The following is a 13268-nucleotide window of genomic DNA, read 5'->3' as shown; positions in this document are numbered from 1 at the left end:
GAGGCCTGATTTTTTTAAAAACTCATTATATCTTCTAAATAGATATCCTTTGTACAAGGGGCACTTGACTATGATTTTTTCCCCCAGTTCATGAGTTTTCTTTTTACTCTGCTGGTTATTTCTTTTGATATGCAAAAATTTTTCAAAATGAAGCGATCTCAATTGCTGATTCTTTGAAGTATTTCTGCACCATTTGCCTTTTGTTCATGAGCTCTCTACGTACTCCTATGTTTTTAAGATTTATACCTAGTTTTCCTCCAGAAGATTTAGTGTTTCTGTTTTAATGTTTAAATCTTTGATCCATTTTGATTGTAGCTTTGTGCATGGTGATCAGCCTGGGTCTAGTTTTAGCCATCAGCATGTGGAAAGCCAATTTTTCCCAGCATCATTCATTATAGAGGCTATCTTTCTTCCAGTGAACATATTTGGCCCTTTTGTTAGAGATAAGGTGGCTGAGTGTTTTTGTAGTTGTGTCTTCATCTTCTAATCTGACCCACTGATCCTCAGGTCTGTTTTTGCTCGTTTTTCTTTTTTCTTTTTCTTTTCTTTTCTTTTCTTTTCTTTTTTTTTTTTTTTACTGGTCTTATGTTGATTTTATCACAGTAGCTTTGTAGTACAATTTCAAGTCAGGGATTTTTTTTTTTTTTTTTTTTTTTTTTTTTTTTTTTTTTTTTGTACCAGGATTCAACTCAGGACTTCGCATTTGCCAGGCGGGTGAATATGCTCTTGAGCTATCTCTCTGGCAAGTCAGGAATTATGATGTCTCCTGCCTTTCCTTTGTTTTCCAGGATTGCTTTTGTTATTGTAGGTCTCTTCTGGCTCCAGATGAATGCTAGGAATGTTTCCTGTAGATATGTTACATATATTAATGACATTTTAATTGGGATTACAATGAATTTAAATAATAATTTTGTGAGTATGACTATTTTCACAATGTTGGTTCTTCCTATCCAAGAACAAGGAGTATCTTTCCATTTTCTGAAATCTTCTTTCATCCTTTTTCTCAGAGTACTCTAATTTTCACTGCATGAAGACTTCACTTCTTTTGGGATATTAATTCCTATTTATATTTCTTTTTTGTGTATTGCTAAATTGTTTCCTAAAATTTTCAGAGTCTTACACCTCTATACATGACAAATATTCATCTGTAGATGTCTTTTATACTGTGTCTTTTTGGCTGTGATACCAGATTAATACTAGCTTTAGAAAGTGAGTCCAGGGAGGCCTGGAGATTTAGCTCAACAGCATAAGATCCTGCCTCACAAGTGCAAGGTCCCAAGTTCAATCACTGGTACTGCAAAGAAAACAAATAAACAAACAAAAATACCACCCTGTTTAAAATGAGTTGGGAAGTGTTTCTATCATTTCTTTTCTTTGGAAGAGATTTTCAGAATTTTTGTTAATTCTTTAAATGCATGGGAGAGTTTTCCTTGCCTCATAGTTTTTAATATATTCTCAATATTTCTTATTTGTTTCTTTTTCTTAGTCTTGATATACATTTGAAAATTTACTGATCTTTTCTGAGAGCAACCTTTATGTTTTATTCGTTTTCTCTGTTGTTTCTCTATTTCAATTTCATGACTTCTGCTCATAGTTTTTATTATGTCCTTTGTTTCTGCTTGATTGAGTTTATTTCTTATTTTTTCACCACATTTTTAAAACAGGAATGGAGATTATAAATCTGGGATTTTCTTTATTCTAATTGTGCATTTACTCTACAAATTTCCCTATCAGCACTGCTTTACATCTATCAAACATATTTGCTGTATTTCATTTTCACTTTTATTCAGTTAATGAAACTTTAAATTTCTCTTAAAACATTCTCTTTGACTCATGGGTTACTTAGAAAGTTTTCATTTTGTTTCTATGCATTTGGATATTTTTCTCTTGTCATTCTGTTACTAATTTGTAGCTTGAGTCTATTGTAGCTAGATAAACATCCTGCATAAGTTAAATTATTATATATTTGTTGAAGGCTTTCTGTGAGCTAAGATATATATTGCCATGTTTCCTAGACACTTGCAAAGATTGTACACTGTTCCATTCTTCAGTACTGTTTCACAGCTGTCAACTAGATTGATTTCATGATATTGTTTCTTTTTGCTGGTTTATTGTCTAGCTGATCTATGAATTGTTCATAGAGGAGTTTTGAATTATTCAACTATAATTTTCTATTTCCCATTTCTCAAATCTAACAGTCTTTATAGTATATATTTCACAGCTCTACTATTTAGTGCATGTACACTGGCTTTCTAGAGGTTGACTCTTTTATCTGTATGTAAAATCATTTGTCTCAGGTAATATTCTTTGGTCTAATATCTATCTGATACTGATATTATTTTTTCTTTGTTTCCAACAATATTTGATTTTGTTCCATCCTTCGATTTTCAACCTGCCTTTATCTATATCATCATATATGAAAGTATTTTCTTGTAGGCAGCATACATTCACTTTTAATTATTTAATAATTTAAATGCAATATAACAATAGTAGCTATTATTAATGTGGTTCTAGAGGTTGAGCACAGGCTCTCGTGTATGCTAGATGAGTAACCTACCACTGAGCTATGGTACCAGCCAAATGTGATTATGATAATTGTGTTAGTGTTTAAATACCTCATTTTACTTGTTTATCTGCTTATTTTCTTCAATGATTGCTTTACTTTTCTTTTTCCTGTTTTTTTGTGTGTATAACTTGACTATATTTTAGCCTTCCATTTTGCTTAATCTATACTCTCCTGAATGCATTTCATTGTAGTGATTTTTAAATGGTTCATGTAGGTACTATACTATGCATATGCATTTCATTGTGTACTGCTGTCTCGATTTAATCAGTTAAAGTGAAACGTAGAAATTTTACTCTTTACTTTCTTCCATTTAGAGTTGTCTTGAATATATCCTCTATATACATTAGAATCACTTCAACGTTATAATATTTATTTCCTCTGTCAAAGAGAATTTAGAAAACTCGAGAGGGAAAGGAAGATCTATTGGACACCCATATTTTTGCTTATTGTGTCCTATCTTCCTTCCCAGTGTGCCAAGTTCTTTCTTTTGTTTTCTGTTGGTTTAAACGTCCTCTGTTGCTTTGTTAGGGTGCTTCTATTGATGGAATAGTCTTTTAATTTTTTTAACCAGTAAATGTCTTCATTTTTCCTTCAGTCTTGAAATATATTTTAGCTGGATATAGGATTCTAAGATAATAGTTCTTTCCTTTCAGTACTTGAGAAATGCACTACTATTGTGGCTTCGTGGCTTCTGATAAAATATCTGCTGTCACCTGAGTTGTTTTTCTGTTACAGATGAGCTATCATTCCTCTCCTTCTGCTTTTCAGGTTTCTTCATCTCTTGTCTTCCGAAGTTTGAGCCCAATCTTTTCTGGTATTTCCATAGGTCTTTCATCTTTGGGATTTCTTGGTTTTTGACTCTGTAGGTTTATGTATTTTGCCAAATTGAGGGGAGAATTCAGCCATTATTTGAAGGACTTTTTCAATACTATTCCCTTTATCATCTCCTGCCAAGACTGATATCATGAAACTTACATCATTTTTTCATAGTCTTTTGGGCCCTTAAGACTTCAGTGCATGTATATGTATTTATGTATGCATGCATACATGTACATGTATATGTATTTATGCATGAATGCATACATGTACATGTATATGTATTTATGCATGCATACATGTACATATGTTTGTATTTCAGTGTTTTTCTTTTGATTATATCATGTACTTTCTATTGATTTATGTTCTGATTCCCTAATTATATTTTGTCATCTCCATTAGTTGTTGAGACCAACTGTTGAGTTTTTTAGTTCAGTATTATATTTTCAGTTCCAAAATTTCCTTTAGTTTTTACCAATTATTTTAGCCTCCTATTTTCTATTTTCATTCCTTCATTGAATCTTTTTTTCTTCCTTACTTTTTTTTGAGGAGGTAGATAAGGATGAGGACATCATCTTACCATGTTGCCCCACTATTTCTAGCATAGTTATAAATTCTTGTTATTTTTATGATGATGACCTTAAAGTCCTTGTGAGATAATTCTGACATCTGTACAATCTCAATGTTGACATCACATGTACTGATTGTCTTCTGTTCAACAGAGACTATTTGGATTTTGGATGCTAAGTTGTTTTAAACCTGGAGCTCTTGCGTATTGTACTGTGAGACGCTGGATCTTAGTTAAGCTCCTGATCTTGCTGACTTCTGTAGGCACCACTCTGGCAGAGAAAGGAAAAGTGCAAGTGGCAATAAACGTTCATGTTGCTCAGTGTCTGTGGGTACTATGTTGAACAGCCTCCTCGCTGCTGCTGGGAGTGGGGTGGACAGGATCTCTCCAGTTCTCTACCATCTCTGCCTTGATGTTCAGCATAGGAGTGCTCCGTCACTGCTCTCAAGAGGTTTCCACTGAAACTACTGGGCCTCATTTGATCCGCCCTAGAGAGGAGTGGTGTGAACGCCTGCTACTGCCTGATGCAGTGGAAATGCAGCTTCTCACGTGGCTTCCATGGACATTGTCCCAGGAAATTTGCTGCTTCTCACTTAATCTCTGATTATCACCAAGGTTGTATGTGTCACAGTCTACAGGCTAGCAAGGATGAAAGTCCAGGCTCACCAGTTGGTCACTACTGGTACATGTGTGGGCCACGGTTTTTAAAACAAGTCAATCAGGCAGTCAGTCAGTCAGTCAGTCAGTCAATCTACCAATCAATCAATCAATCAATCAATCAATCGTTATTTTGGTGTTTTTTTGAAATAAAGTGGTTATTGTCTAAAAGTTTCTGTCTGGCTGTTCTGACCTCTTTCCTTGTCCTTCAGCTAGAGAGAGTGGAATCTGGGCCTGGGGGGTACTTTTCCTCCTTACTGTCCATACTCTTTGGCTATTTTCAAGTCTCTGTTTTCACTGACATCACTACTGTAATGTGTGAGGTAGAAAGACAATCCAAGGAATTTGCACCAGTGACATTTTGGGGGATACTAATGCAGTATGCTTATTGCTTATTTTCCTCTCTTTGCCCTCTCAGTTTTATATTTGTTTTTATTTATAACACAGTAGCTCATTTTTAATTTTATATAGAGAAAATAGATTACAAAGCCAAATATTAACCACCTAAAAACATTTCCTAATGCTCTATTCCATGTACTGTTCTGCTATTCTTCACATTCTAAAGGAAATATTTATTCCAATTGTTCTCTTCAAGGTATCAGTAATAATAATGTGGGTTTGCATCATGCGTTTACAAAAACAACAAAACTTAAAGCCTGCTGAACAAGTGTGAACAAGATCTTTCATGGGCTTAATTTATAATGTTAACAATTCAAAAAATTATATATACAGACGAGGCTCCAAACTGCTCATGTGAAATAGGACCACAAAATAATGCTAAGCTCTGTTCCCTGCATACACCACCAGCCTTTCCTTCTGGGAACCTCATCTGCCTTCTTCAATTACAAGTTGCATAATCTTCTTCTTCATCCACTTCAATAATTATGGGAAGAATTGGAACCTCTGGAATGGAAGGTACCTTCTCTGGGTCCTCAGTGCCATCACTGAGTGAAATTATGGCATCAGCTTGCTCTTCACCTCTCAGAGCCTCTTCAGACTTGGACTAGAAGGCACTGTAGATGGTATCATTGATCTTGGCCCCAACCCCCAGGAACTTCGTCTTGCTGGACTTGGGACCCCAGGAATCAGAGGGGCATCACAACCAGGCACTTGGTGAAACGCCAGGTATTTGAGCTTCACTAGATCTTTTGTGATGAGCTTCCTGGGTTCCCTACAAAGGAAGTGTCTCTTTTCAGCATATATTTTCATCTTCTTCCAGAATTCCCAGATGTTCTCCTCAGTGACAGAGTTGCCCTTCATGAAGGTCACTCCCAAAAGGTTCATCAGGAGACGGGTCTTGGGCAATCCCCTGTTAAGACTCGGCATCCTATTGTAGGGGAGCTTCATTTTGTTGACAAGGGTATAACAGTGTTTGATGTCATCGACTTTTTAAAAAATTCCATGCCAAAAGCCACTTCTATATTGATAGAAACCCTTCCCAGAAGTTCTAGGTAGTGTTCTTTCTCTTTTCCTTTGATAATTTTCAAAGTAGATGTTTTCTTTTTTTAAATTTAATTTTATTTTAAAAGTAAAAGCAAAGCAAGAACAAAAATGAGAAACAAAGAAACAAGCAAGGCAACAACAGTATATATGTTAAATTTTCAAACCAAGGATAGCTTATTAACAATGGTTGATATATTATCTATTTTATTGTCACATCTGTTGCTCAGATTAGGAGATATAGTTATGTAAGATTGGACATATGGTTGGATATTACCACTTGCTTTCAAGATAGCTTAAATTTCTGTTCTTGTCTCTTCTTTTAATTTTTTAACCTTTTCTAAAAGTTTGTTTTAAAGAGAGTACAGTAATAATTGATATGACATTAGAAATCTTACACATTTAGAAGACCAAGATGTCATGTATTCAAGCATGGTTTTTGAATTACACATTGCTGTCCTTGATGTAGTTGCTTAGATCGCAGATATCAGCATACAGAGTTAGTCAAGGTGAAAATTCTACATATTCACTGCTATTTTCAAAAGACTGATGGAGATTTTCAGTACAATCACCCCAGCTATCCTGTATAAATACTTGCACTTTTTTCCCCTACCACTTTTCTTATCTTTGCTCTTTTCTCTCCTCTTCATTGTTTAATTCTTAAGTTCCATTTCTTTCCATTTACTGTGTCTGTTATAGTTTCAGGTTTTATTTCTTCTTTTGGGTTCTTACACTAGGGAGACAATACAATATTTACACATGTGGGACTGGTTTATTTTGCTTATGATTATAGCTTGTAGTTGTGTTTACTAACCTATGAAGACTTCTAGTTTGTCTTCATAGCTGAGTAATACTCCATTATGTAAAAATGCCACATCTTTTTCATCCACTCCTTGGGCGATGGGCATTTTGGTTGCTTTCAAGATTTGGCTAAGACAAATTGTGCTGCTATAAATGTGGGTGTACATATATCATTGTGGTGCGATGTTTTCAGTTCCCAGTAGGGGAATATCTGGATTGAATGGGATTTCCAGTCCTAGTTTTTTGAGGAGTCTCCACACCGATTTCCATAGTGATTGTCCTAGTTTACATTCCCACCAGCAGTGGAGAAGGGTTCGTTTTTTCCCCATAGCCTCTCCAGCATTTATTATTAGCTGATTTCTTTATGATAGCCATTCATTCTGGGGTAAGATGGTATCTCAATATTGTTTTAATTTGCATTTCTCAAATGGCCAGTGATGTGTAGCACTTTTTCATGTATTTATTTGCCTCTTGTATTTCTTCCTCTGAGAAGTGTGTATTCATCTCAGATGCCCATTTATGAATTGGATCTTTGAATTTTGGGGCCCTAACTTTTTTTAGTTCTTATATATTCTAGATAGGCCTTTGTCTGAGTGATTATTGGTGAAGATTTTTTTCCAAATTTGTGTGTTATCTTTTCACTCTGTTGGCGATTTCTTTTGACATGCAGAAACTTCTCAATAAGAGGAGGTCCCAGTTGTTGATTTTTTTGAAGTATTTCCTGTGCTGTTTGATTTTTGTTCATGAACTGCTTGCCTTCCTCCATGTCTTCAAGAGTTCCTCCTACTTTCTCTTCCAGAAGATTTAGTGTTTCTGGTTTTATTCACTGAGTATAGCAACTCTGGTCAGAAACAGCAGCAGGCAGGTCAACAATTTCTGACATTGTCCAATCAGTTTCTTACTAATGTACTTTTAGGTTGTTATGATTACAATAAAATTGCAACAAATAATCTTGGACCTATTGTCTGTTTTAGTGATTTCAGTAAAGGTTGGAGAAGATAACATACAGTTACTGAATTGTGCACAAAGTCCCTCTTGGGGTCCACTGAAAGTACTACATTGTGCTTCTTTGCAACAAAAAAGTGGAAGCCATAGAACCCACCCTCACTGAGCCTGATGCCACTGAGTTCCATTTTAGGCTTCTGGGAGTGTTTAAATCTTTGATTCTTTAAATAGTTCTGGTTTGGCTCGTAGACGGAATTAATGCCCATCCTTACTTAGTACCTGACCATTTTTTTTTTAAATGCCTGACTTGATATCTGTATGTGATGGTGTGTATATATGTTTTAGAGGAGAAATTTGGGAGTAGAGGTGCTGCCACACAAACGTGGTTTCCAACTTCATTTGATTCACGGCATGCAGAGTAAATCTGTAACAGAACTATAAATGACACGAAAAGCGACTCAACATATCCAGACATGTTCTCCCTGAAGACATTTGGGAACTTTTGGGGACGGGGTCGTGGCATGTCTTGATTAGGAACAACCAGTGTTGGTGACTTTCTGTGGATTTCACTTAGTTCTACAGTAGAAACATTGGGACTTGGCCATGACAGTATGTTCTAAGGCCTCTTGAAGGGAAATTAGCCAACTTTCTTCTCCAGTGATCATGGGGCTAAATTTTTCAGGTTTCCAAGTGAATTACTTAGAATATTGGGCCTCATTTGCCATGTGAAACATTTGTAGAAAATCACAGAAAGAACAATGGAATATTATGATGACAAGCTATAATTCATAATTACTTATCTGCCTTCTTTGCTTGACCTTAAATTCCTTGAGGGCAGGGTTGTGTCTTCCATCTTTGTATTTGCAGCACCTAGTGCACAGAATACAACCTACTGCAGCACCTATGACACACAATAAGTCAAAATTATAAGGGCTTCTGAAGACTATGGGACACAATTGTTGAGGGAAGATATCTGTCCTGATATTTCCATGCAATGACATTCTCTCTTCCCTTGGGAAGAACAAAGTACAATGTAAAGACACACCAGAGAGGCCATACCTGTAGTATGATTCATACTCTGGAAGTTAGACATGCTCCATGCCTTTAGGGAGCATGCAGTCTAGTGGGGATATAGCCTGTTGTAACACCTCATGAGAAGTGTTGGGGCATGTAAGGGACAGACATTGGACGGAAACCAGGACACTCTGCCCAGGAAGAGTGACACCTCCTGAGACTGAGGAATGGGTAGGGATGAGTCGGGTTGCAAGTCAGGAGTGAAGAACGCTGTATGATTAGGGGATGGTTATGGACAGGCAGAGAGGTGAATAAGTGGGATGTAAGTGTGGAATTATACATGGTCTAGTGGCAGCTGAAGGGTGCCCCGGGCCTCTTTCCTGAGCCCCCCACTTAATATTTCCAATATTCTGGTTAATACCTCCACATGGACATAGTGCAGCAACAAAAATCCATCATACGACAAAGTGAGCTCCCTCTGTCTTCCGCCTCCACCTCCTCCTCCTCATTCTGGCTCAGCCTACCCACTGTCTCTTCTCTCTATGTTTGGATAATATTTTGAGACATTCATTTATAATTTTTATTTTCATTTTGCACTCCTTTTGTTGCCTCAAGAGAAATATGCAGCAGGGAATAAAGGAGATTTTTTTTCCTTATTGCCAAAACTCTACCCCCAGAAAGGAGGCAGAGAGCTGCCCAAAGAAGATTTTTGCTGAAAAGACAAAAGGAAGAAGAAGACTAGCCCTAAGGAGAACTGCCCTCTTATCAGGAAAGAAGAGCCAAGCATGTGCAGGGAGACTGTAAATATGAACTGCTGAGGATGGGTGAGGCTTAGCAGGATGTTCCAGACACTGGATTTTCTCCAGACTCAAATAGCAGAGTTGGAACAGGAAAGAACTAAAAGTAGTGTCCAAATCAGTATGGTAGGGCCATCTCATTAACAGATAGGTGGTGAGCTACAGCACGTAGTCACAGGTGGCAGCTCTGGGAAAGCACAAAGGAAATCTCTGATGGACAGATGACTAGAAACCCAGGACTAGCTGGAGAGATTGCTTAGTTGTCTTAGCACCTGCCTGGCAAGCACAAGAACCTGGGTTTGATCCCCGGTACTGCGTGTGCCTGCCAACAAAACCAGGCAGGGTGGAGACTGAGACAGGAGGATCACTACAAGTCTGAGCTGCATAATGAGACCTGTACTAAATAAGTAAATAAATACTCCAGGACTTCTCTACTCCCTATCACCACAGTCCTTCACGGAAGGGAATATAGCATAGGCTCTTGGAACTTTGACCCAACTCAAAGAATGGGGCCAAACCTTAGGAAAGATACTTCAAAAGTGAAAGGCAATGATTTGCTGGCTCTGAGCACAGTCATAATTGAAGGCTCCTCTCTGTGTCTCCAGGACCCACTGACCTTTGCACCTTCCTTCCCTGGCTTTCTGAGCAGCAGCGCGAGGGTTGGCCAATGGTAAACACTGACAGACGGCTAGCGGGGAGGAGAGGAGGAGAGCCTGTGGTACTCACCCAGCTTTCCCCAGATGCTTTGGCAGTGGCTGTGTCTACCTTGTGGCCCTTCGTCCTGGCCCCCAGCTCCGGCACCCTGCAACCTGCCTTCCCACCTCACTTATTTCCCAGATGGGAAGTGAGGTGGCAGCTTTCCGGGTTACCTCACTATGTCCTATTTAACTTCTGAGGGTTTTTTTTTTTTTTTTAAACCTCTGTGTTACCAATTCTCTGCATTCAACGTTCCATTTGTGTATGTCTTAAACAGTCTCTATTTGCCTGGTTAGACCATGAAATAAGGTGGTTTCTAGAAGAGGCAACGAAGTGTTTGTTGCACACCTACCTTGGCAGTCTCTGTTTTGCAGTAGCAGGTTATCAAGTTCACCTGTCTTGTTCTCTGAAGAACAATATTTATGTCAATATGTAGGTGACAATATTTACGTCAATATGCAATCCTTCCTAGACCACTAACATTTTAAAGTGATTTTTTTTTGAAAGGATATATGGAGACAAAGATAAAAACCACATAAGACGCATTTGACATGCAAGATCAGAATTCCCAGGTTCAGAAGGCTTTTCAGCTCACAAGTTCAATCCTACCTTTGTGACTAATTCTTTTAAAGTGTGTCATTTTTTTAATATATATATAGAGAGAGAGGGAAAATAGATTGTCACAGAACACAAAAACACTCTGGGAAGGACTTTGACACTATTTCCACCTCTCAAATCCCCTGCACCCACAGAGCTTGCAGCCCACACCCGGTATGATTAAGACAGTACCCAGTCTGAGCCTTTAGGTGGCATACATGCTCCCTGACTGGGCCACACGTAAAGCTCTTAGCAGCCATTACCGCTTGGTGGAGTGGTATATTGGGTCTTCTTCGGGACGCTCAAGAACGGACTCATGCTTTGATTGGGTGAAGAGTTGGGAGGGGGAAGCACGCAGCACCTCCTGGAAGGGGAGCCCATTTGGAAACAACAGTTTCTCCAGAGCACAGCCTTGAGCTCGATGAACCAAGTGGCAAGTCAGGACTTTATTGCTTTTGGCCGAAGATCACTGCCAAACTTCCAGAACAAAGGGCAAGCACAAGGCATTCTTCTAAAAGATTGTAAAGTTTCAGAAGGACAAAATGATACTCACTTTCTGAAAATAAAATATACAATGGTTTCCAGGTGGCCTGGTGAGAATGATCATCAGAACAATACACTACTGTGTCAGACAGATCCAAATCTGAAATAACTGTGTGCTATCCCAAAGTACTGATAAGAACAAAAAGACCCAAGGAAGGGAAAAGCCCATTCACTTATTCAAGATATGTGGGTTCCTTATTTCATAAGTTCTAAGAATATCTATGTTGGAAAAAATGTAACTAGTGTTCAAAATTGCTTGGAAAATATTCAAGAAAACTTCCTTTTCCCACTCCTCTCCCCTACACACTTACAGGTGCAAAAACAGTGGAATAAAAGGTTCTCGAGTGGACAACTGAGAGCGATCGTCTGTTGAGGTGGGGGTGGGTTATATTTATTGACCTTTGTATTATCAAGGACGTACCAAATGTGAATCAAGAATTGTTTAAATTTATGGTGCTATACAGCGCATTTATACTTTTTATGTTTAGATAAAGTATTAAAAATCAAAACAAAACAACGAACTGTTTGAGATTGCTAAATTTACATTCATAAACGCTAGGGTTCTCTGTGTATTTACAGCAACCTCTGCCAATTAATTACTAGGTATGTGACCTTGACTTACTTACATTTTCCACATTTAAAAAACATGGATCAAATTGTTGAGAGATAAATTTGGAAATTATACAGAAAGTCCCTTCACATAGTAAAATCTGAATTAGTATCAGTAAACAGCTAATCCAAGAACTCAGTCAGGTTGGTAGAGATGTATATAAATGGGGGGGAGGTCTTGATGAAAGAAACAATTTCTTACAAGACTGCAAAGGATCAAAGAAAAGGTCTTGCAAGAATGGAAAAGCTCAAGCCTACAGATTCAAAACTAGCTAACCCAATCAAGATGCGAATGTGAACTTCACCTCTCGCACACCTTCACTGCATATTTAGTAAGACTGACTCCACAGTTTGAAATTCTTGGGCAGACTCCAGTCTTCTCTATGCCTGCTCAGTGCCTTCAGGCACAGACTGGCAAATACACACTGGAGCACACCGCTCAGCTGGGAGCCTGCGCCTGCCAGGCTTGCAGGATTGAGCTATGGTCTGGGCTGGTGGTGGTGGTGGTGGGGATGTTTACCCTCCTCCCCGCCGTCCTCCGCAGCCCCTCGGCCCTGCCAACTTCTCCGCTTCCCAGCCGTGTGCTCCGCCCGCCCGCCTGCCAGGCTGCCCGCCCTTCCTCTCGGGGCGGGAGCCGGGCGCGGGAGGCGGGCTCAGCGCTGACGGGCTGCGCCTCTGCAGCGAGGGAGGAGGCGGGAAGGCGGACGGCTGGGCGGAGGCGGAGGAGGCGGAGGAGGCGGGACTACGCCGGGCGGTAGCTGGCGCCGCGCGCGGTGGGAGAGGAGCGGGTACCCGCGGGCTCGGTCGGCGGCCTCTGCCCGCATCTCGGCGCCGCAGCCCGGCGCCTCTCCGCCCTTGTCTGGGGTCCTCGCCCCGGGACCGAAGGAGGCGGTGGAGCGCTGAGCCACTGGTAGGTTGCGCGGGGACTGCGGCTCCGGGTGCAACCTTTTGTGCCGCAGAGCGGGTGGCAGTGATGGGTGGGGTGGAGGAGGCGCCCCTGTCCCGGATCCCGAGTGCCGGTCCCGAACGCGGCGTTGCCCTTCCCTCCCCGCCTCGTGTCCGGGCCGGGCGCGCTGTGTCTGTGCGGCGCCGGGGATCTCCGGCCGAGCCAGCCCCCAGGATGCGCGGCGGTGCGGCCTCAGTGTCCCCAGCGTCGGCGGCCAGTCCCGCCCGAGCGGGCGCTGCGGCCCGGGACCCTGGGTGTGGCCGCGCAGGGTGC

The 13268-nt window shown here is 40.1% G+C and overlaps 1 protein-coding gene across 1 annotated transcript in view; it reads left to right on the top strand.

Annotated features, from left to right (window-relative positions):
- Positions 1–12795: 12795 nt before the first annotated feature.
- CUNH5orf30 (chromosome unknown C5orf30 homolog) overlaps positions 12796–13268 on the top strand; it is an 18571-nt gene continuing 18098 nt past the window's right edge. Inside the window, exon 1 of the mRNA XM_023708641.1 lies at positions 12796–12959. The gene's annotated coding sequence lies outside the window, so the exon portion shown is untranslated. The remainder of the gene's footprint in view (positions 12960–13268) is intronic.

The sequence above is a fragment of the Octodon degus genome, unplaced genomic scaffold (assembly GCF_000260255.1).
Source record: "Octodon degus isolate 3935 unplaced genomic scaffold, OctDeg1.0 scaffold00009, whole genome shotgun sequence".
Lineage (NCBI taxonomy): Eukaryota > Metazoa > Chordata > Mammalia > Rodentia > Octodontidae > Octodon > Octodon degus.
Note: the sequence above shows the minus strand (reverse complement) of the source record. Positions and strands in the feature narration are given on the sequence as shown.